Source organism: Amblyomma mixtum, chromosome 6 (genome assembly GCF_055824585.1).
Source record: "Amblyomma mixtum isolate Tamu chromosome 6, ASM5582458v1, whole genome shotgun sequence".
Lineage (NCBI taxonomy): Eukaryota > Metazoa > Arthropoda > Arachnida > Ixodida > Ixodidae > Amblyomma > Amblyomma mixtum.
Window position 1 is genome coordinate 46,203,399 of NC_143017.1, and position 22,550 is coordinate 46,225,948.

Below are 22,550 nucleotides of genomic sequence, written 5' to 3' on the forward strand. Positions count from 1 at the left end.
CCCTGCACGTTAAATGAAGCGAAACGAAACACAGCCATTCCACCTCCCGTTGCTTATTGGGAGAGTGGAAACCCTGCACGTTAAATGAAGCGAAACGAAACACAGCCATTCCACCTCCCGTTGCTTATTGGGACAGTGGAAACCCTGCACGTTAAATGAAGCGAAACGAAACACAGCCATTCCACCTCCCGTTGCTTATTGGGAGAGGAAACCCTGCACGTTAAATGAAGCGAAACGAAACACAGCCATTCCACCTCCCGTTGCTTATTGGGAGAGTGGAAACCCTGCACGTTAAATGAAGCGAAACGAAACACAGCCATTCCACCTCCCGTTGCTTATTGGGAGAGTGGAAACCCTGCACGTAAAATGAAGCGAAACGAAACACAGCCATTGAACCTCCCGTTGCTTATTGGGAGAGTGGAAACCCTGCACGTAAAATGAAGCGAAACGAAACACAGCCATTCCACCTCCCGTTGCTTATTGGGACAGTGGAAACCCTGCACGTTAAATGAAGCGAAACGAAACACAGCCATTCCACCTCCCGTTGCTTATTGGGAGAGTGGAAACCGTGCACGTGAAATGAAGCGAAACGAAACACAGCCATTCCACCTCCCGTTGCTTATTGGGAGAGTGGAAACCCTGCACGTTAAATGAAGCAAAACGAAACACAGCCATTCCACCTCCCGTTGCTTATTGGGAGAGTGGAAACCCTGCACGTTAAATGAAGCGAAACGAAACACAGCCATTCCACCTCCCGTTGCTTATTGGGAGAGTGGAAACCCTGCACGTTAAATGAAGCGAAACGGAACACAGCCATCATGAAATTGAAAAGGAAAACAATGCAACAAGCTAAACAACGAAACGAGTGAACAAAACAAAACGGTGATGGACTCACGGTACAGTTCTTCGGGAAAAGTCTGTGGGCGCGTTGACACACCTGCGTTGGGGAAGTGGCGAGGCACTTGGGAGGCGTTCCGGGTCTCTGCTCACGTCCTGGCTGGCGGTGACGGGACGACAATGCCAAGCGGTGCCAACGGTTCCACGGTGGAAAGGGCCGGCTGATGCGCGCGGCAGCGGCGGGAACACAGTCACACACGTACCAACACACTCTACCGCACAAACACCGTTCATCGTTTGTCAGACGCGCCGATAAGAAAGCGGCGAAAGCTGATCACCGGACTAGCGGCGCTTGAGCCACCGCCGATCAGGGGAGGAAGAAAGGGCCCATTACGGCCCGAGGTCCTGAGCGCAGATGTCCATGAGGCGTTCTCCTCCTCCACCTTCTTAGGGGCAGGATTGGCTGGCAATGAACTGCTGCCCTCAGACGAAGAGTGCTGGCGCTTGGGCGCATCCAGGTCGAAGACCTGGCGCGTGCCAGTTCAAACCACCTTCGCGGCGCAAGGGCGGGGGTGGAAGGGGGGGGAGGGGTGGAGCGACCGGGATGTGCGCCTTCTGCGAGCGCGGCTCGCTCGCGCTGTCGCTGCCCTTGACGGGTGTGTGCAGGGCAGCGCCGGGGGAAGATGTCGCGGGCGACTCGGTGCCCGTCTCATCGTCCTGCTGCTACGCCGCTGTTGGCGCGTAGAAAAGGGAGACCTCCAAGGTTTTAGGCTCCGGCAGGGGTGACCTGAGCAGCGACACGTCCACGTGCCACAACGACTGCACCGTGTGGCAGTGTAGGCAGCACCCAGGTGGTCCTCTCCTCCGCACCTCGAGTACACCCACTTCATACCATGGTATTCCAGCATGGCGCGGTAGCCCGCGACGGTGATGAAGTTCGGTGGCGCTTGCTGCATCTCCCAACTTCACAGTGCGGCAGCCGTTCCTAATGTCACTCCGGCTCTTGAAGACGGGCTCCAACACCGCGCACACCTTCCCGTAGGTGCCCAGGGCAGCAGCCAGGGCGTTGTCCGAGTCTGTAGGCAGTAGCCGGAACACCGTTACGTACACCACTGGCGCGGCCATCTGCGTCAGTTGTACAGTTTTTTCAGCGACGAGGAAACTCCCCGCCGCTACCATTTTTGTCGCCTGAGCCATCGAGCTCATGGCACACAAGAACTTGGTTCTGCCGAGGTGCGGCAGGCACTGCAGCCCCCCGACACCGACGACCGCCTCGATGGCGTCGATGAGGTCGTCCGCCGGAACTGGCTCTGGCACGGTGAAATAAGAGCACAGCACTTTTGTGGGGCGTGTCACAGGAGGCGGGAGGGCCATGTTGCCAAGCCCTGGACACCACGGCAGCAGGCCTGGCACCGGGGCAGGAACAGCACGACCTCCGGGGTCGCTGGTGGGGAGACGGGATCAGGGGGGGCCGCCCGCTGATACCGAAACCTGGGAAGAAACTTCTGCGCGCGGACGGGCTGGGTAACAGCCTCTCTTAGCCAGAAGGCCAAGAAGCGATAATCCTGATAAGCCCTGGCTTGAAAACCCTCTGCATTGGCAGCACAAGTGGTGCCACATCCCAGAAGACGGTTAAGCATTTGGTTATTTGGCGTGTGCCGGCGGCATCACATGCCCTCATCACGCCAGCCGGAGTGTCTAGCTTGGTAGAAGTACTTTCAGAGATAACACTCATTATCTTCCTAACACCAGCCGGTCTGAGTGATAAGTGAAAGAACAGGCCATGAGAAAGCACCCAGCTTGCCGGCAACAACGATGGTGCCATTTCTCATCTCTCAATGGACAATCACGGCAGGAGAACGGAGTGATAAACAAGTACTCTTTGAAAAAATTAAAAACGGCAAATGGGGGAAGTTGTTCGTTCCTTTTTATCGGAAGTCTCGTCTGTAAGCTTTATTCGCTCGCCTGTGTGGTGTGTGTGTGTGTGTGTGTGCGAAGCCTTCCAACACATGACTGCGAGGTCCGCCGAAGCGCAATACCCTCACTTTGCAGCCACGTGTGTGGAATAGACATCACTTGGTCTAAGCTTGGATAAGATGCCCAGGAAGATAGCAAGTAGGTGCAACACAAATATCCAAGCTTAGACCAAGTGATGTATCAAGAAAAACAAACCTATTTATGAAATATTAAACTGAGAATGAGAAAATAAATAAAAATAAATGTATGTTTCTTAATTTTATACATGAAAGAAACATGGATAGCTGTTCATTCACTGTCACCCACGAGAACCAACCCGTGGGAACGACTAACCTCAAACCAGACCTCGTTCTGGCGTGAGAAGAGTCGGCGATTGTCATTGACGTCACTTGCCCCTTTGAGAATCGCAAAATAGCTTTCTATGCGGCACAGGAGAGTAAGAGCCGGAGCGAGCGCGCTGACCATTCTCTAGTCGTGGCTGAGAAGAAATGTTTCGGGACGTTTCCTAGTTCCTTTCAACATATCTGATTTTTGATCGTTCCTTTTTATCGGAAGTCTCGTCTGTAAGCTTTATTCGCTCGCCTGTGTGGTGTGTGTGCGGTTGTGTGTGTGCGAAGCCTTCCAACACATGATTGTGAGGTCCGCCGAAGCGCAATACCCTCACTTTGCAGCCACGTGTGTGGAATAGACTTCGCCAGAAGCTGCGATGGTGTCGCTTACCGCCAGCTTCTTGAAGAGGTGCAAGTAGCTCTTGCTACATCAACACCTCATCACTTTGTCTTTGTTGGGGTCGGGGTCCCAAGAGCCGAGCACTCCAACAACGATTGCCTCGAGGCTGACCCGGTGGAATTTTCGCTGCAGGTACTGGCGAATGGGTTTGTACTTTGCGACCTTACTCTCCTGTGCCGCATAGAAAGCTATTTTGCGATTGTCAAAAGGGGCAAGTGACGTCAATGACAATCGCCGACTCTCCTCGCGCCAGAACGAGGTCTGGTTCGAGGTTATTCGTTCCCACGGGTTGGTTCTCGTGGGTGAGAGTGAATCGCTTCTTCGCGGCCGTCTTCAGCCGGTTCACGATTTTATTGTGCCGGCTTAGGTAGGCAGCACTCTGATGCACGCAGTGGCAGAGCACATGGGGCAGGGTTTCCTGGCCGTGTCCGCACGCTCTGCACCGCTGGTCGCTTGCACGCACCCACGGCCTGGCCCCGTTCAGTGGCAGCAGGTTCAGCCTTGCCCTGTGGACGAAACGCGAGTCACAGAAACGGGTGAAAAGTCCTGAACGCATGAAGTGAGAGCTGCTCGGATCAGCGGTGACGCACTCCATCACCTTCCCCTGGCTGGGTTTTTGTTGGAGAGTGTGATTTCGTGCGCTCGTCACGATCGATCGCAGCTTCTTCACCACCTTCGTTTTGTGCTTCAGCGCCAAAGTTACGTCGGCGCAGGTGATGTAGGGGGCACCGTCCTGCATCTCCCACGTAACTTTGAGTTGCTGGGATGCCTTGCACGCCTTCATCCATACAGACTGCAGCTGCATGGCTCGCGCCCTATAGCCCCCCTGCATCTCGCCACTGAGGTAGGCTGCGACGTCCGCCTCGGTCACTTGTTTTCCTAGTCTTTTGGTCGTGACCTCGGTAACTGCTCACATCGCCAGGTCTCGAATCTCCGCGTTGTGAGAGGAAAGCAACTTAAAGGCGCTGTCGATGCGGCAGATGTCGCTCAGCTCTGCCGCGAGGAGGATTCCCGCCACGCCTGCTGCTGCGCTGCCGTAGATGTATTCGTTGGTCACACTCACTGGAAGATAGAGAGTACGTTTAATGAGTGGTCGCAGGGCTTTGTCGAGGCACTCCCACTCTGCCTTCCCCAACAGCCCGCACCGCATGGAGGAGTTGAGCGCTTGGTACTGTTGTGTTTCTACCCCCCCCCCCCCCCTTTAACTCTCTTTGTGTGTTCCCGTCACACCTGTGTCCACTGTACTTCGGACCACGTGGGCCCGATCAAACAGCTACCGTGAACAATCACCAAGGTCGACAACCCCGCGACGACCATGGGAAGTGGGATGTTTGGAATGCCCCTCCGAGCCTCAGCGGATTAGTGTAGCAAGAATGTCGAGGGCCATTGTCAGCAGAAACCCCAGCGACCACAGCGGAGATGACCACTATAGCGGCGACGAAGGCAGGCGAGGCCCAGGAGCTTTTGTCCGAGCAACCACCGTGAATGCGGAGGCGACTTGGCGGCGCCGGTCACGCTGGCGGATAATTGAAGAATTCTGTGCCCCCGACTCGCGTTCTGGGAAATCGGCGGGGAGGCAAGTTCATTCCCCTGCTGGAAGACTTCGGGAGGTTCCTTTCCCGCTGGGCTGGTTGAGTCAGCATTCTCCCCCTCTCATCGACCCAGCTGCGAGAGAGTGAAAAAAACCCGCACCTGCCTAGCCGTGGGCGGTAACAAGAGCGTCCCCTTCGGTCCATCGGATTGGACAGTGCTCGTCGACCATTATTCCCCAGCCAGGGATCTGGGGAAACCGAACGATATTTAACTCGGCCGTGAGTGTGGCCGAGAGAAGCCTGCTAGCTCCAGTCGACTACGGTTGACGAAGACGTTGCCCTTCCACTGAGAGCCATTCTCAGCCCCGCTCTATGTAAATAATGTAAATATGTGAATACAGTTTTTTTCCTTCACTTCCCCTACTCCCCGTCTCCGGCCCACGTTTCCTTCCTCCTTCGGCACTGCGGCGGTGCTCCTGGACCCGATGCCTGGTGGGACACGCTTCTAGCATCGACAAATATATCAACTGGTGGCAGCGGTGGGATCTTCCACGCTTGGTCCTGGCTTCAGCAGTGGTGAGCGCTTGACTTTCCTTAAGAATCTGCCAGGCTTGATAACTCTGGAAATTTATCACTACCTGTAGATTGTTTTTCTGCACGTGCTCGCTTAAGCATTTCACGTAGCAGCTTGTATTGAAAGTCCTCGTTCGGAAGTTGCCATGGATTTGAGCAAGCTAAAGAAGCCAGAGTTGATGTTGCTGTGTGAGAAGCTGGGTATTGAGGCCAGGAAGAGTCACAGAAAGCCGCAGCTGATTGAGGCTATTAAGGAATGTGGTGCTAAGGAGGGAGACAAAATTTTGGAGACCTGGGAGGTCATTCAGGAGGGAATCAGGAAGGCTAAGGAGGAGGTCAAGAGGGTTGAAAAGGAACGCAAGGAGGAGGCCGACAGGATTGAAAAAGAACGCCTTTACCGCAAGGAAGCCGCTAAGAAGGAGGCCGACAGGATTGAAAAAGAACGCCTTTACCGCAAGGAAGCCGCTAAGAAGGAGGCTGACAGGATTGAAAAAGAACGCAAGGAGAAGGCCGACAGGGTTGAAAAAGAATGGCAGGAGCAATGCCGTAAGAGACGCGCTGAGCTCGAGGAACTACGTAAACGAGAGCAGCAGGAGCTCAAACGTACGACTCAATTTCTGAGACGGAAAAGGGCCCGAGATCGGTTGAGGACTTTTCAGAGAGGCGAGAGCTTCAGAACGTTCCTCGCGAGTTTTGAACAGATATGTGCGGAAGAAGAACTAGATCAGGGCGAATGGTCAATGATGTTGCTGGCCATCCTTCCTTGCGATGTCAGCGCCGTATTAGCGCGACTGTCCGATGAGGATGCCAGAAACTACGACAAAGCGAAAAGTGCCCTCTTCCGACACTTCAGAATTCGTGTACAGACCGAGTCTAAAATCCGAAGTAATAGCAGCGAGCAGCGCCCCCATCAGTGCGTCAGCGACCAGCCAAAGAGCCCCGCTTGGTCAGCTACGCACATTGTAGTTGCTCAGAAGAACAGTGACAGTCGGGAAATTGATGTGATAATCTGCGGCACAGAGCGTCGTTGTCTGCCACCTGACAGCGACTGTGGCGCTCCAAGCCAGAGCGCGGCGTTAGATGAAAAGCGCGATGTCGCGCAGATTTTCCTTGCAACCCAGATAGGCGTAGGCGCAGCGCAAAAAGGCAGTCCTCCAGAAAGCAGTCGCGCGCTGAAAGTGGCAACTGCAAGTTCTATTGTAAGCGAGGAATGCGCCTCAGCGCTGCCTCGAAACAATGATCAGTTCAACGATCAGGGAACGACAGCCGCTCGCGACCAAACACCCGAAAATGAGTTATGCTCCACTGAAACCAGCGTGTCTTTGCCCATTGCCGGCGTCGCGATCGAGAGCCCGCTCGGGGTGCGTCTGACCGGTGCAGCCGTCTCCCAAAACCTGCCTAAGCAGCATACCTCGATTTTCTCTAATCGCTTGGATATGCTGCCCCAAGAAAAAGGCCTTTGTTTTGGAGATAACGCTGCGCGGGTCCTTACCATTTCGAAGGCTCGTGAGGTCGCAACGCCAGCAGAGCACGTGGTTGAAGAGGGCAAACCTCAACCTGTAAGCCCGAAGCCTGTAAATTCTCACGGTGATGAGCTAGAGCAGGCTTTGTCACAAACAGACGATGAGATGAACGCCGGCGACTTAAGCGGTGACGGCTCTGCGCTACCTAATGACGAGCCAGCCCAGGACTTACTCACTTCTAGCACAGGGGTAAAGAGCACCGATAGTAGTGCAAGCTATAGTGAGTCTTCCGAATCAGGCGCAAGTGATGAGCTGGAGCTAGGTGAGGAATTGAATTCCAATCTAGTGTCGCCCCACTTGGATGGCTTTCTCGAACTCCTTCGTGTGGACAGCGAAACGTTCACCGCTGAGCAAGAGAAAGACCAGACTCTACGAAACTTGAGTCACCAAAGTGACAGAGGTGTGTCACGGAAGAACATACCTTTCCAACTCCGATCTGGCCTGCTGTACCGCCAGTATAAGGATAGGAAAGGTATCCAACAAGACCAACTTACTGCCCGCGTCGCGAACGAGAGCCCGCTCGAGCTGCGTCTGACCGAGGCAGCCGTCTCCCAAGACCTGCCTATGCAGCATCCCTCGATTTTCCCAAATCGCTTGGATAGGCTGCCCAAAGAAAAGGGCCTTAGTCTTGGAGATAACGCTGCGCAGGTCCTCACCAGTTCGAAGGCTCCAGAATTCGCAGCGCCAGCAGAGCACGCGGGTGACGAGGGCAAACATGACCCAGTAAGCCTGATAAATTCTCACGGTGGTGAGCTAGAGCAGGCAATTTTACAAACTGATGATGAGGCGAAAGCCAGCGACTTTACCTGTGACGGTTCAGCGATTGCTAGTGACGCGCCACGCAAACCAACTGCGAGGGTTTCCACGGAGCGGCAGCGTATAGAGGTGGCCAAACGGGAAGAGGTAATAAAAGGGAAGGTGCGGCTCTTGTTGTCTGCTCGACGGAAATCCAAACCGCGTAGCCGCCCCAATTTGGCACCTCGGTGCTCAAGAGTTCGCACCCGCCCCGTGGGAACACAAGCCAAGAGAACGCAACGCGCGAACCCGATCCGAGAGAGACGGATACGCTGGCACGGCATTCGCACTCGTCCGTTCCCTTCTCGCGTTCTCCTTTCTGAGCGTCAGCCAAACTTCAGAACCACGAGACTTGGACGAGGAACAGTTAAGGGTCCTAAGCTGAAATTCCTAGCCTTGTGTCCTGTTGCACCTGCTAGAGCAGCTATCGGACAGCGGCCGCGAAGGGGGCGGCTGAAAAATAGGAACCAGTAAATTCCTCTGATCGCAACGCTGTTTGCAGACGGATTCGAGGAATAATCCCGTCTTGAGTTGAATGTTTGTTTCTTTTGTTCATTTAACTCTCCTGTACAGAAATGCAGGCTGAAATTCCTAGCATTATGTCAATGTCTCATCTGCTAAAGCAGCTGTCGGACCGCGGCCGCGCAAGGGGCGGCTGAAGAATAGGAATCAGTACATTCCTTGAGTCGCAACGCTCTTGGTGAGCGGATACGAGGCATAATCTCATATAGACTTTAATGCTTATTTTTTGTCTTTTGTTCATTACACTCTCCTATGCGAAATGAGAGCGAAATTTTGGAGCTTGGCATTGCGGGACTCAGTTCACTTGCGTTGCAGAAACGTAAGAGATAATGGCAACGCTGATGGCCTCAGCCGAAGCTTTCCCGTGTAATGCCCTTTCCTGACTCCCCGGACGTTAATCCGCTATGCAAATTTGTATTTTGTTTTTTGCTTTAGCGGGAATCATTTTTTTTCTGTTTTGTATGTGTGTTCAGCAGCTCCACCTTCCCTTTGTGCTCTCACGGGCGGTGGCTTTCTGTGACATACACCGTGCTACGGCAACCCCCTCAAAATTTTAGGAAATTTTTCCCTTTTGGCTAAACAAGCTCTGTGTGTTCTGGTTTGGTCAAACATGTCAACTTTCGGAGGAGGACGTAAATTTTACGCTACAGCTCATTTTCTCTAAACAGACTTTGTCGACCGAAAACAGCTTGGCAGTTCTTGAAGTCGGTTTGGCGCTTTTTGCTTGTTGGGCTGTGTACCTTGCTGGTTGAGACCGTTACAGCTGTCAACGAAGCAAGAAGAACCTTTGGGCCCAGCTGTGACCAAAAGTCGAACGGACACAACTCCAGGTCTCTGCGCGCAGCAGCGTTGGCTGCAGCCACTACGAGACCTCTTCGGGCGGCGGACGTGCTGTTGTGTTTCTACCCCCCCCCCCCCCCTTTAACTCTCTTTGTGTGTTCCCGTCACACCTGTGTCCACTGTACTTCGGACCACGTGGGCCCGATCAAACAGCTACCGTGAACAATCACCAAGGTCGACAACCCCGCGACGACCATGGGAAGTGGGATGTTTGGAATGCCCCTCCGAGCCTCAGCGGATTAGTGTAGCAAGAATGTCGAGGGCCATTGTCAGCAGAAACCCCAGCGACCACAGCGGAGATGACCACTATAGCGGCGACGAAGGCAGGCGAGGCCCAGGAGCTTTTGTCCGAGCAACCACCGTGAATGCGGAGGCGACTTGGCGGCGCCGGTCACGCTGGCGGATAATTGAAGAATTCTGTGCCCCCGACTCGCGTTCTGGGAAATCGGCGGGGAGGCAAGTTCATTCCCCTGCTGGAAGACTTCGGGAGGTTCCTTTCCCGCTGGGCTGGTTGAGTCAGCATTCTCCCCCTCTCATCGACCCAGCTGCGAGAGAGTGAAAAAAACCCGCACCTGCCTAGCCGTGGGCGGTAACAAGAGCGTCCCCTTCGGTCCATCGGATTGGACAGTGCTCGTCGACCATTATTCCCCAGCCAGGGATCTGGGGAAACCGAACGATATTTAACTCGGCCGTGAGTGTGGCCGAGAGAAGCCTGCTAGCTCCAGTCGACTACGGTTGACGAAGACGTTGCCCTTCCACTGAGAGCCATTCTCAGCCCCGCTCTATGTAAATAATGTAAATATGTGAATACAGTTTTTTTCCTTCACTTCCCCTACTCCCCGTCTCCGGCCCACGTTTCCTTCCTCCTTCGGCACTGCGGCGGTGCTCCTGGACCCGATGCCTGGTGGGACACGCTTCTAGCATCGACAAATATATCAGTACACAAATGTTTTTACAGTGTCCAACCTCTGCCACGGCGCGAGCATTGAGGTTAGCAGGCGGGTGCCAACGCTGATGGCTTCGTCGACTGTTGCCGTCTCCTGGAACACGCTGAATCCAACGGGGCGTCCTAGAAAAGATTGAGACTTGTAGTCATTAATAGTTGGAATGTCGATGCCATTGATGTTGAAGACGGTCGGTCGGTCTCGTTCCCACGGGGTTTTTGCCAGAGAGGTGGAGGGTCTTGCACTTCGCAGGGTTGAGTTTTAGGCCCAACCTGGAAGAGAGCGGTGCCACTTTGTTAATTTGCGCTTGAAGTTCTTCCGGTTTGTCAGTGAGTGGGGTGAGGTCGTCCACGTAGGCCAGGATGTTGTGCTGCCGCTCGTCTCCCTGTACTTCCCGCAGCACTGGGTCGATGACGCGGTTGAAGAGGAGCCCACTGAGGGGGCAGCCCTGACTGATTCCAGCAGAGATGTCGATGGGCTGCGTCGCTCCGTCCTTCGCCACTATGCGGGTGGTGTTGCCGCGGTACAGGTCGGCGACGATGGCGCAGAGGTCGTCCCCGCCGCCGGCTCCTCGCAGGGCGTTGATGGTGGCGTTGTGGGCGACAGAGCCGAAGGCATTGGCGAAGTCGAGGAAGGCGGCGCAGAGCTCCCCACGGCCGGACCACGCCGCGTCAAGGCACTCCTGCAGCACGAAATTGTGTTCAAACACGCCGTCGTGCGGCAGGAACCCCTTTTGGCAGCGCAAGAGGGTCTCGTGCTCTTCGAACCAGCGCTGCAGTCTGGATGCGAGGCAACCGGCGTACAGCTTCGAGATCGTCGAGCCAAGGGTGATGGGGCACCAGTTGGTGGCATCTTGAGTTGTCCCTTTTTGTGGATGAGGATGGTCCTAGACTCCTTCCACGCTGGGGGCACTCTCTTGAACTTGATGCTGGCGTCGAATACGGCCATCAGGAACTTGGCTTCCGGTTTGGTGGTTCGCCAGTGGTGGTAGGTGATGCGATCGTTTCCCGGGGCGGTGTTCTCGCACTTGCGAAGCTTGCGGAGAACTTCTTCTTCGGCGAAGTCGTCCAGGGGGAATTCAGCCGCTTCAATGACGCTTGTCTTGTTGAGCAGGAGGGTGGTGTCTGCTTCTTTTGGTCCTACGTGGTCGTCGAGTGGTCCTGAAGATCTTGTAGAGGGACCGGGCAGAGTGACGATTCGCCTTCCACGATCAGGTGTACGGCTCGACGACGATTTCTGCGGTAGAGCGACTGGATCTGATGAGCATTCTCGAGGTTGATCGGACGGAGCGGCTTACCCCCCGCCGGAGCCGGTGGCAGCTTTACCGCCTTCGCAACCTCTGCAATGGCTTCCTGCAAAATAGAAAGGAAGCCACCCCAACCCTCGTCACACAAAAGCTCGCGCAGCAAACACTGGAGCCGCCTGGTGTGGTTGGCGAGAACAATCTCGTCCTCAGTCAGGGCTGCCAGGGGGTCGATGCTGTTTTCTTCCTCGTTGTGGCTTGCCTCCGTTTCCTCTTCTTCTCCTTGTGTTGGGCACTCCTCTTCTTCCGGGAAGGTTGTACTGGCGATTCTCAGTCACTTGCCTCACTCTGCGTCGAGATGAGCTGCTCGATGCTGGCTGGTGCAGGGCTTGCTGGCTCGTCGCCGGCTTCCGAATTCCCTGTAGAGAGACGAGAAGGTGAAGGGGGGCAGCGATGATGGCTCTATGAGTGATATATCAAGAAAAACAAACCTATTCATGAAATATTAAACTGAGGATGAGAAAAGTCGTAAAATAAATGCATGTTTCGTAATTTTATTCATGAAAGAAGCATGGATAGCTGTTCATTCAACCTCGTCTCCATAATCAGCCAGCAATTCAATTATTTTTGCGTTGCACCTACTTGCTATCTTCCTCGGCACATTGTCCAAGCTTAGACCAAGTGATGTATCAAGAAAAACAAACATATTCATGTAATATTAAACTGAGAATGAGAAAATAAATAAAAATAACTGTTTCTTAATTTTATACATGAAAGAAACATGGATAGCTGTTCTTTCGGCCTCGTCTGCATAATCAGCCAGCAATTCCATTATTTTTGCGTTGCACCTACTTGCTATCTTCCTCGGCATCTTGTCCAAGCTTAGACCAAGTGATGTATCAAGTAAAACAGACCTATTCATGAAATATTAAACTGAGAATGAGAAAATAAATAAAAATAACTATGTTTCTTAATTTTATACATGAAAGAAACATGGATAGCTGTTCTTTCGACCTCGTCTTCATAATCAGCCAGCAGTTCCATTATTTTTTTGTTCCACCTACTTGCTATCTTCCTGGGCATCTTATCCAAACTTAGACCAAGTGATGTATCAAGAAAAACAAACGTATTCATGTAATATTAAACTGAGAATGAGAAAATAAATAAAAATAACTATGTTTCTTAATTTTATACATGAAAGAAACATGGATAGCTGTTCTTTCGACCTCGTCTCCATAATCAGCCAGCAGTTCCATTATTTTTGTGTTGCACCTACTTGCTATCTTCCTGGGCATCTTATCCAAACTTAGACCAAGTGATGTATCAAGAAAAACAAACATATTCATGTAATATTAAACTGAGAATGAGAAAATAAATAAAAAATAACTATGTTTCTTAATTTTATACATGAAAGAAACATGGATAGCTGTTCTTTCGACCTCGTCTCCATAATCAGCCAGCAGTTCCATTATTTTTGTGTTGCACCTACTTGCTATCTTCCTGGGCATCTTATCCAAACTTAGACCAAGTGATGTATCAAGAAAAACAAACATATTCATGTAATATTAAACTGAGAATGAGAAAATAAATAAAAAATAACTATGTTTCTTAATTTTATACATGAAAGAAACATGGATAGCTGTTCTTTCGACCTCGTCTCCATAATCAGCCAGCAGTTCCATTATTTTTGTGTTGCACCTACTTGCTATCTTCCTGGGCATCTTATCCAAACTTAGACCAAGTGATGTATCAAGAAAAACAAACATATTCATGTAATATTAAACTGAGAATGAGAAAATAAATAAAAAATAACTATGTTTCTTAATTTTATACATGAAAGAAACATGGATAGCTGTTCTTTCGACCTCGTCTCCATAATCAGCCAGCAGTTCAATTATTTTTGTGTTGCACCTACTTGCTATCTTCCTGGGCATCTTATCCAAACTTAGACCAAGTGATGTATCAAGAAAAACAAACATATTCATGTAATATTAAACTGAGAATGAGAAAATAAATAAAAAATAACTATGTTTCTTAATTTTATACATGAAAGAAACATGGATAGCTGTTCTTTCGACCTCGTCTCCATAATCAGCCAGCAGTTCCATTATTTTTGTGTTGCACCTACTTGCTATCTTCCTGGGCATCTTATCCAAACTTAGACCAAGTGATGTATCAAGAAAAACAAACATATTCATGTAATATTAAACTGAGAATGAGAAAATAAATAAAAATAACTATGTTTCTTAATTTTATACATGAAAGAAACATGGATAGCTGTTCTTTCGACCTCGTCTCCATAATCAGCCAGCAGTTCCATTATTTTTGTGTTGCACCTACTTGCTATCTTCCTGGGCATCTTATCCAAACTTAGACCAAGTGGTGTATCAAGAAAAACAAACATATTCATGTAATATTAAACTGAGAATGAGAAAATAAATAAAAATAACTATGTTTCTTAATTTTATACATGAAAGAAACATGGATAGCTGTTCTTTCGACCTCGTCTCCATAATCAGCCAGCAGTTCCATTATTTTTGTGTTGCACCTACTTGCTATCTTCCTGGGCATCTTATCCAAACTTAGACCAAGTGATGTATCAAGAAAAACAAACATATTCATGTAATATTAAACTGAGAATGAGAAAATAAATAAAAATAACTGTTTCTTAATTTTATACATGAAAGAAACATGGATAGCTGTTCTTTCGACCTCGTCTCCATAATCAGCCAGCAGTTCCATTATTTTTGTGTTGCACCTACTTGCTATCTTCCTGGGCATCTTATCCAAACTTAGACCAAGTGATGTATCAAGAAAAACAAACATATTCATGTAATATTAAACTGAGAATGAGAAAATAAATAAAAATAACTGTTTCTTAATTTTATACATGAAAGAAACATGGATAGCTGTTCTTTCGACCTCGTCTCCATAATCAGCCAGCAGTTCCATTATTTTTGTGTTGCACCTACTTGCTATCTTCCTGGGCATCTTATCCAAACTTAGACCAAGTGATGTATCAAGAAAAACAAACATATTCATGTAATATTAAACTGAGAATGAGAAAATAAATAAAAATAACTGTTTCTTAATTTTATACATGAAAGAAACATGGATAGCTGTTCTTTCGACCTCGTCTCCATAATCAGCCAGCAGTTCCATTATTTTTGTGTTGCACCTACTTGCTATCTTCCTCTGCACACTGTCCAAGCTTAGACCAAGTGATGTATCAAGAAAAACAAACATATTCATGTAATATTAAACTGAGAATGAGAAAATAAATAAAAATAACTATGTTTCTTAATTTTATACATGAAAGAAACATGGATAGCTGTTCTTTTGACCTCGTCTCCATAATCAGCCAGCAGTTCCATTATTTTTGTGTTGCACCTACTTGCTATCTTCCTCTGCACACTGTCGAAGCTTAGACCAAGTGATGTATCAAGAAAAACAAACATATTCATGTAATATTAGACTGAGAATGAGAAAATAAATAAAAATAACTGTTTCTTAATTTTATACATGAAAGAAACATGGATAGCTGTTCTTTCGACCTCGTCTCCATAATCAGCCAGCAGTTCCATTATTTTTGTGTTGCACCTACTTGCTATCTTCCTCGGCACATTGTCCAAGCTTAGACCAAGTGATGTATCAAGAAAAACAAACATATTCATGTAATATTAAACTGAGAATGAGAAAATAAATAAAAATAACTGTTTCTTAATTTTATACATGAAAGAAACATGGATAGCTGTTTTTTCGACCTCGTCTCCATAATCAGCCAGCAGTTCCATTATTTTTGTGTTGCACCTACTTGCTATCTTCCTCGGCACATTGTCCAAGCTTAGACCAAGTGATGTATCAAGAAAAACAAACATATTCATGTAATATTAAACTGAGAATGAGAAAATAAATAAAAATAACTGTTTCTTAATTTTATACATGAAAGAAACATGGATAGCTGTTCTTTCGACCTCGTCTCCATAATCAGCCAGCAGTTCCATTATTTTTGTGTTGCACCTACTTGCTATCTTCCTCGGCACATTGTCCAAGCTTAGACCAAGTGATGTATCAAGAAAAACAAACATATTCATGTAATATTAAACTGAGAATGAGAAAATAAATAAAAATAACTGTTTCTTAATTTTATACATGAAAGAAACATGGATAGCTGTTTTTTCGACCTCGTCTCCATAATCAGCCAGCAGTTCCATTATTTTTGTGTTGCACCTACTTGCTATCTTCCTCTGCACACTGTCGAAGCTTAGACCAAGTGATGCATCAAGAAAAACAAACATATTCATGTAATATTAAACTGAGAATGAGAAAATAAATAAAAATAACTGTTTCTTAATTTTATACATGAAAGAAACATGGATAGCTGTTTTTTCGACCTCGTCTCCATAATCAGCCAGCAGTTCCATTATTTTTGTGTTGCACCTACTTGCTATCTTCCTCTGCACACTGTCGAAGCTTAGACCAAGTGATGCATCAAGAAAAACAAACATATTCATGTAATATTAAACTGAGAATGAGAAAATAAATAAAAATAACTATGTTTCTTAATTTTATACATGAAAGAAACATGGATAGCTGTTTTTTCGACCTCGTCTCCATAATCAGCCAGCAGTTCCATTATTTTTGTGTTGCACCTACTTGCTATCTTCCTCTGCACACTGTCGAAGCTTAGACCAAGTGATGCATCAAGAAAAACAAACATATTCATGTAATATTAAACTGAGAATGAGAAAATAAATAAAAATAGCTATGTTTCTTAATTTTATACATGAAAGAAACATGGATAGCTGTTCTTTCGACCTCGTCTTCATAATCAGCCAGCAGTTCCATTATTTTTGTGTTGCACCTACTTGCTATCTTCCTGGGCATCTTATCCAAGTGATGTAATGAAAGCTTTATTTTCGCTCATTTGGTGATGGTGATGGTAGGTGACCAATAAGATGCTCTTCGAAGTCGTCTGTTTTTTTTGCCTTTCTCTATTTTGCGGTGCTGCTGGTGATGATGCTGGTGCTGGTGATGTTGATGGTAACAGGGTCATCTCTTGCAGGTTGTTCAGTGGGGGCAGAGAGTTCGATGCCCCTTCTTGAATTCTGTTAAATATTTCCTCCGCACTCTCTCCGTACATGTCCTGAGATGACGACGCAGCATTCAAGCTGCGTGTGGTTCTGCAGTGAAAAAAAGAATTGATCTGCTGCGTTTTAGTGTGAATACATGGGGTTGCAATTTCGATTTCTTCTTTCATTAAATGAGATACCCCAAAGACATTGCATAACTGCTCTGCCATGGTGAAATGAGCCTTCCCCGCAGTCAGCAAAGGCAACAGGGCTGTATTGGGGCAAATATGTGATCAAATTAAATACAATCTGCAAATTAGTCACGAGGCTAAAATGCGGCAGGTGCTCTCGAACAGCCTTGGCAGTACATGAAAACTCGCTTTCTCGGGCAGCCGCAGTCTTTATAGAAGACCATGGCCTCTGTGAATTCCCAAGACCTTCCAGGCACGAAGTCGCTGCCACTCCTCTTGCTCTGCTCAGTTATTTTCAGCTCTCTTGAGTATCTGTCTCTGAGCCGCTTTCACAGTCTGTGACATTCTGCGACTGAAATCGGCAAAGTAAAATAAAACAACACAAAGCGATTACGTTTTCAGTTGGAGAAAACCTACTGCATGCACCGCACAAGTCATCAGAGAACTTACTTGTTCCTAGGCCACATTGCATTCTGATTAATTCCCAGGCATTGTTTTTCCTTTCCTGGTCGCGGTAATCCAACCTCTTCGCGTCGTACACACACAGGTGAAGCTTGATCGCTTCAAGCATAGCCTCCACGACACCGCTCACTTCAGGCGTGCTTTCATAGAGGCTGCCATCTTCCTGCAGTAGGGACTCGAGAGAGACTGGTGAGACAGTGGCGAGGGACGGGTGCGTGGTGTATTCTGGGTGGGCGACTTTGGCGCGCTCGGCGCGAAATAGAGGCATGCTCCAAGTCTCCGTCGGTGCGAACTCGTCAGGATTTCAGGCTCGTCCGTTGTCATTCCTTATTGTTGTCTTCCTCTTCCGAACTTGTCGGGACCTCAGGCTCGTCCTTGTTCCTGATGAAGTCATCCTTCGTGCCATCCAGCTTGCTGGATATGCCTGTCACCTTGAAACTTTTTTCCACTGTCTCAAACTAAACCGCTGCAAATCAGGGCAGCGATGTGTTCCGATTTCGAGATTGCACGTGATAGGCCTTGAGTGAGTGAGGTAAATGTAGTAGTAAAACGAGAAGCGCGGACAGACGGCTGTGGCTGAAAGTGGCTTTGGCTATTTTTTGCTGTTCCCGACGTGCGCAGCGCTTGATTTTGGTGCCCCACTTGGCTGCAGTAGCCACAAAACGTTCCGGATTTCTTGCGGCGCACAGTAGATGACACTGCAGAACTGCCAGAAGTTGTTGGTGCGGCTTTTGCTCAGGTAATTTTTAAAGATATTTTTTTCGGGATTTTTTTTAAAGTTAGGGGTGCGGCCATTATGTGTGTACGGCCATTACACGAGTCTATACGGTATGTTTTTTTTTTGTTGCAGATCATGTTGAAACGAAGTGGTCTCAATGCAATCAATTGTGGTTCTTTTTAAAAAAAAAAAACCCTGCACTTAAGTACTTTCTTCAATAGCATAAAAACACGTACGATACAAATGGTACTGTATGCAGAGATAATGTAAACATGCGTGTAAATGTCGATGCTGACGTGTACACAAAGCTTTCTTAATTCTCTAGGATATTATATGGCACACAAATAAGGAATTCAGACACACGCACACAATCTTCAACTCTTAATCTTCGTACATATCTTTGTTCATCCTCTTCAAATGAGGAGTGATCTTGAAGTAGTAACAGCGTCCATTGAGGACCTGTTTCTCTGCTTTGTTTTCAACAGGCTGTCTTGCAAAAATACATATTCGACAGCAGCGTTGGAGTATGGTAGGCTGTATGTGCACACGGAATCGTCGGGGATTTTTTGGAACGCGGTGTTTCGACAGGGGTGCATCGGACAGCAGAGCGCCACGCGTACCTGCCGCGCATTGCGCATGCGAATGGTGTGTGCGGGGCGGCCACGAGGAGCGGAGAGCTCACGTGTCAGAAAACCGAGTGAGAAGGAAGACACCGCAGCGGAAGCCTGGTCATTCAAGCGTGGAAGTGGCAGTCGTTGAACGTTCAGTCCATGCTGCCGAGGACTTCCCTTTAATCAACAATGCAGGCCTACTGCGTCCCTTTCAAGTTTGGAAGTAACAGCAGATGGATTGAGGGCCTGTGCTGTCGCGGTTTCTTTGGATTTCTTGCATAAGCCTACAGCGTTTCGGCACGCCGTCGACGGGACTTGGCTACGCCTTTCCCGCTGCTGCTGCGAAGTTCTTGGGTCGGCTGACGACTCCATCGGCGTCTTCCAGTGTACTACCTTACCACCTGCCTCTCCACCACTGCTTCCTTCGACGCAGCGCCAGTGACGCATCGCAGGTCATCAACCCACGTCCTTGCTGCCTGCAAGGCATTCCCGCTTCACCTGAAGCGCTCTGTATCTAGTGAGCTGTCCTTTTATCTGTAGTGTTTTACGCGTGTCAAGTGTGTGTTTTTCTTGGTGTTTTCATTTTTTTATTGGCTCCTTTCCTTTAAAGTATAAACACGACTTTGTTTTGTTTTGTTTGATCTGTTTGTTTTCTTGTACGAACCTGCATGCGAAAGCGTTCCCCTTCGGCAGTCGGGGATGCGTCACCCAATTCGCGACATAGGCACGAAAGGTACTTCATGTAACTTGGCAGCAGCGGGTACTCTTGTGATCCACCTCCTTTTTTCATTTGAGATACTTTGTGCCAGAACTGGCTTGCAGACAAGTCAGCGTGGTCACTGAGCTCCCTGTTGCGGAGAAGTCGCTATTCTCTGTCCTGTTCATTCACTTCTTTTTTTTTTATGGTCAGGGGAAAGGAGACCACAAGTGACGTCATTGATGGTACTGTCTTGCCCACGGCAACTTTTGGGCCCAGGGCTCGAAGGCTTTTCGTCTGTTCACTTTCCAGGGGGAACCGCAGGTAGATCTGACCAGCTGCTTCAATAAAAAACTCTAAACACCAGAGCCTAAAGTTTCGAACTTAGTTGTCGTTTAAGCCACGTGTGTTGCCGGCTAGTGTGGCAGTTGGCTTTGCTTCGAGGTAAATTTCGTCCAATGGCAGGAACTTGGCGGGGTCTTTGTACAGCACATCGGACAACGGCGTGGCCTCCAAGTAGTCTAGCTTGATGTAGCATTCGAGTATGCATTTTAACATGGCCGAAACCTTTTCATGGGGCAAGTGGATTCTGGTTTCTTCCAACTGCATTTCCTTATTTAGGTTAGTGAAAAAAGGCAGTACGTACTCAAGAAACTCGAGGTAGAGTTTCGTTAATGGGTCAGTCAGTTTTTCTAAATGGCTTCTGCAGCAAGCAGGCGGTCCTCAGGGGCAGCTTTTTTGAAAAACAAAATCAGGGCGGCATCTGCTCAAGCAAGCATTTCACAACAACTTGTAGAGACAGTCACCTTGTTTGGCTTGGGTGCAACAGTTTGTGTGGTTTAAATTCTGCAAGCTTCTGGAATTCTTGGAAGGCAGATGTCTGCTTAAGCGACAAAAAGTAGTTGAAAACATCGCGTGCCAGGTCCTCAACTCGTCTTGGCAGTGTTTTACATGCATATGAGGCGCATAGACCGAATGAATGGCAAACGCACTTCATATTGAAAAGGCCTGGAATTTCTCCTTGTAGCAGCGACGTGACGGAATGATGTGCACCCATCATCACATTCACTCCGTTGGCTGCAAAACTAAATTTTTCTCGTACGGAATTTCTGCAGCACTAAACACTGGCTTCAGGCTAGTATACGGAGAGCTGGCAGTCGCATCATTAACTGGTACTAAGTCCAGAAATGCATCCATTATCCCGCCGTCGACGTTCATTACTCGGGTGACAAGTGACAGATGCTTCACCGTTGCCTTGTCAGTGGATTCGTCCACCATAAGAGAGAACTTCTGTTTGCGCAAAAGCTTGCCATGCTCTTCGCGACTGTCCTCTCCAAGCACATTCTTTGATGGCAGTGCACTTTGTTCAGCCGCAACTTAAGTTCTTTGCTGTCTATGAGTCGTCACATGACATCTTCAAAACATCAACTAAATGCCCCGTGGCATTAAAGGGCAGATTGTGTTCCGTGATAAACGCAGCAGGTCTGATTTCAGCCTCTTTTACAGCGTTACCGTAAGAAATTGGGCTAGTCGACAGATTTGTCTGCTTAAGTTTGCCCACTTATTGAAGGAATGAATGTCAGCGCACAGGTCGATTGCAAAGCTTGCAGCACTTTTGTGTTCGGAGCTTGCAAGGTGGCGGTCGATTTCTGATTTTCCACCTTTACAATCAGATTTGATTGCCTTGCAGGAAAAATACAAGGGCCCTTTTTACTGGCTGACAGCCACCCTCTGTACTTCGGAACGGTTTCCTATTTGGTCGAATATTTTTAGTCGTATGCTTTCACTTTCTTTCTGCTTGGCTCACCTTCCTCAAAGTCTCCTGCGCCGCGTGCAATGGTCAACGTCGTCATGGCTTCAGGGCATTGAGGCTCGAGCCGTGGCAGTTGAGACTGTGACGTCGGCACCTCGGCAGGTGATTCGGCTACGTGTGGACCCTGTGAGGGTGTGGTGCAGCTCGCACCAGGAAAAGGGGGGCGGTGAACTTCCGCAAGCTGGGGATAGCGCACGGAGGCTGGGGGAGAGAGAGTTGGCTGGGATGGCCAACTCGAGAAGGGACCGACTTAGAGGCAAGAGTCCAGTTCTGTGTACTGGACGAACTGCAGCAGTAGCCGGAAGGCTGGGATCTGGTTGCAGGCCAAGAGGTCCTAGTCCATGGAGGCAGGTAGTCCCAGGTTGCGGTAGCCACGCGCCGTGTTGCTGCGGGCTGCATCCAGCATCGGGCAGGCGCAGAGGAGGTGGCCCAGAGTCTTTTCTGCCCCGCAGCAGTAGCAAGCTGGGGAGGAGGCTCTGCCGTGGCGGTGGAGGCGAGCTCGCATCCATGGGACACTCGTTCGGAGCCGCAGGAGGAACGTCCGCTACTGCATGGCAGGCTGTTGGTCACCCTCATGAAGCAGTCCCCTGAGGCCAATTGGAGATCTGTGTGGAGAGTCCGAAAAGCCTGCCGTAGGGCAGGGCGGGAGAAATTCAGCAGGTTGGAAGAGCAAGGTTCCGGGCTAGTTGGTAATGCATTTAAAGGAAGACGCAGCAGCAGGTCGACGGCTGATGAAACCGGGGAGCCGTTGCTGTGGGTGGCCCCGGCCAGCTGGTCCACAGCCTTGTTACCAGCGATGCCGATGTGCGATGGGATCCACTGCAGGGTGACGGGACGGCCAACATCCTCGGCCATCAGGCGGGCTCTGAGATGGGCGACGGTGTGCTTGTTTGTACCCACAGCAGCAGCAGGAGGGCAGCTCTGGAGAACATCAGGATCACTGCTGGCTGCTGTCCGGGCGTCGGGTGCAGAAGGTCCGCAGCCAGGTGGAAGGTAGGCCAGTTCTGCCACTGTGGAGCTGGCCAGGAACCTGAGGCGGCACGATAGCACTGTACCCAGAGTTGGTGACGCAGGCCGCAGCAGCCCGCCCAGTGGTCGGGAGGACAGCCATTTGTATAGACCTGGAGGTGTCCCTCTAGAGACTCATGCAGCAGGGTGACGACAGTCTGTTGAAGGGCAGCGGCAGGTGTTCGCCGCTTGCTGCAGTCCGGAATGGCCACCGAGATGGGGAGTGGTGGCCTAGTTGGTGGTGCCTGGGCCACAGGGGTAAAAGTAGGTGGCAGAACATGCTCCATAGGAGCCCCATACGGGAGGATGGAGCGTGGCGGAGTCAGGACAGGGGGGCCCAGCCATCCGGCATATGGTATAGTCGGTTAATGTGCCAAAGCCCAGTCTAGAGCAGAAGGGATTGTGGCCAGGTCTCTGCCTCCGTGTGAGTGGCAGCGATGGGGGAGCTGCGGGGCAGGCCCAG

The 22,550-nt window shown here is 49.4% G+C and overlaps 2 pseudogenes; both read right to left on the reverse strand.

Moving 5' to 3' along the window:
- Positions 1-1,613: 1,613 nt before the first annotated feature.
- LOC149338971 (uncharacterized) lies at positions 1,614-3,194 on the reverse strand (annotated as a pseudogene).
- A 233-nt stretch (positions 3,195-3,427) lies between these two features.
- Positions 3,428-4,693, reverse strand: LOC149338972 (uncharacterized; annotated as a pseudogene).
- Between the last annotated feature and the right edge of the window lie 17,857 nt (positions 4,694-22,550).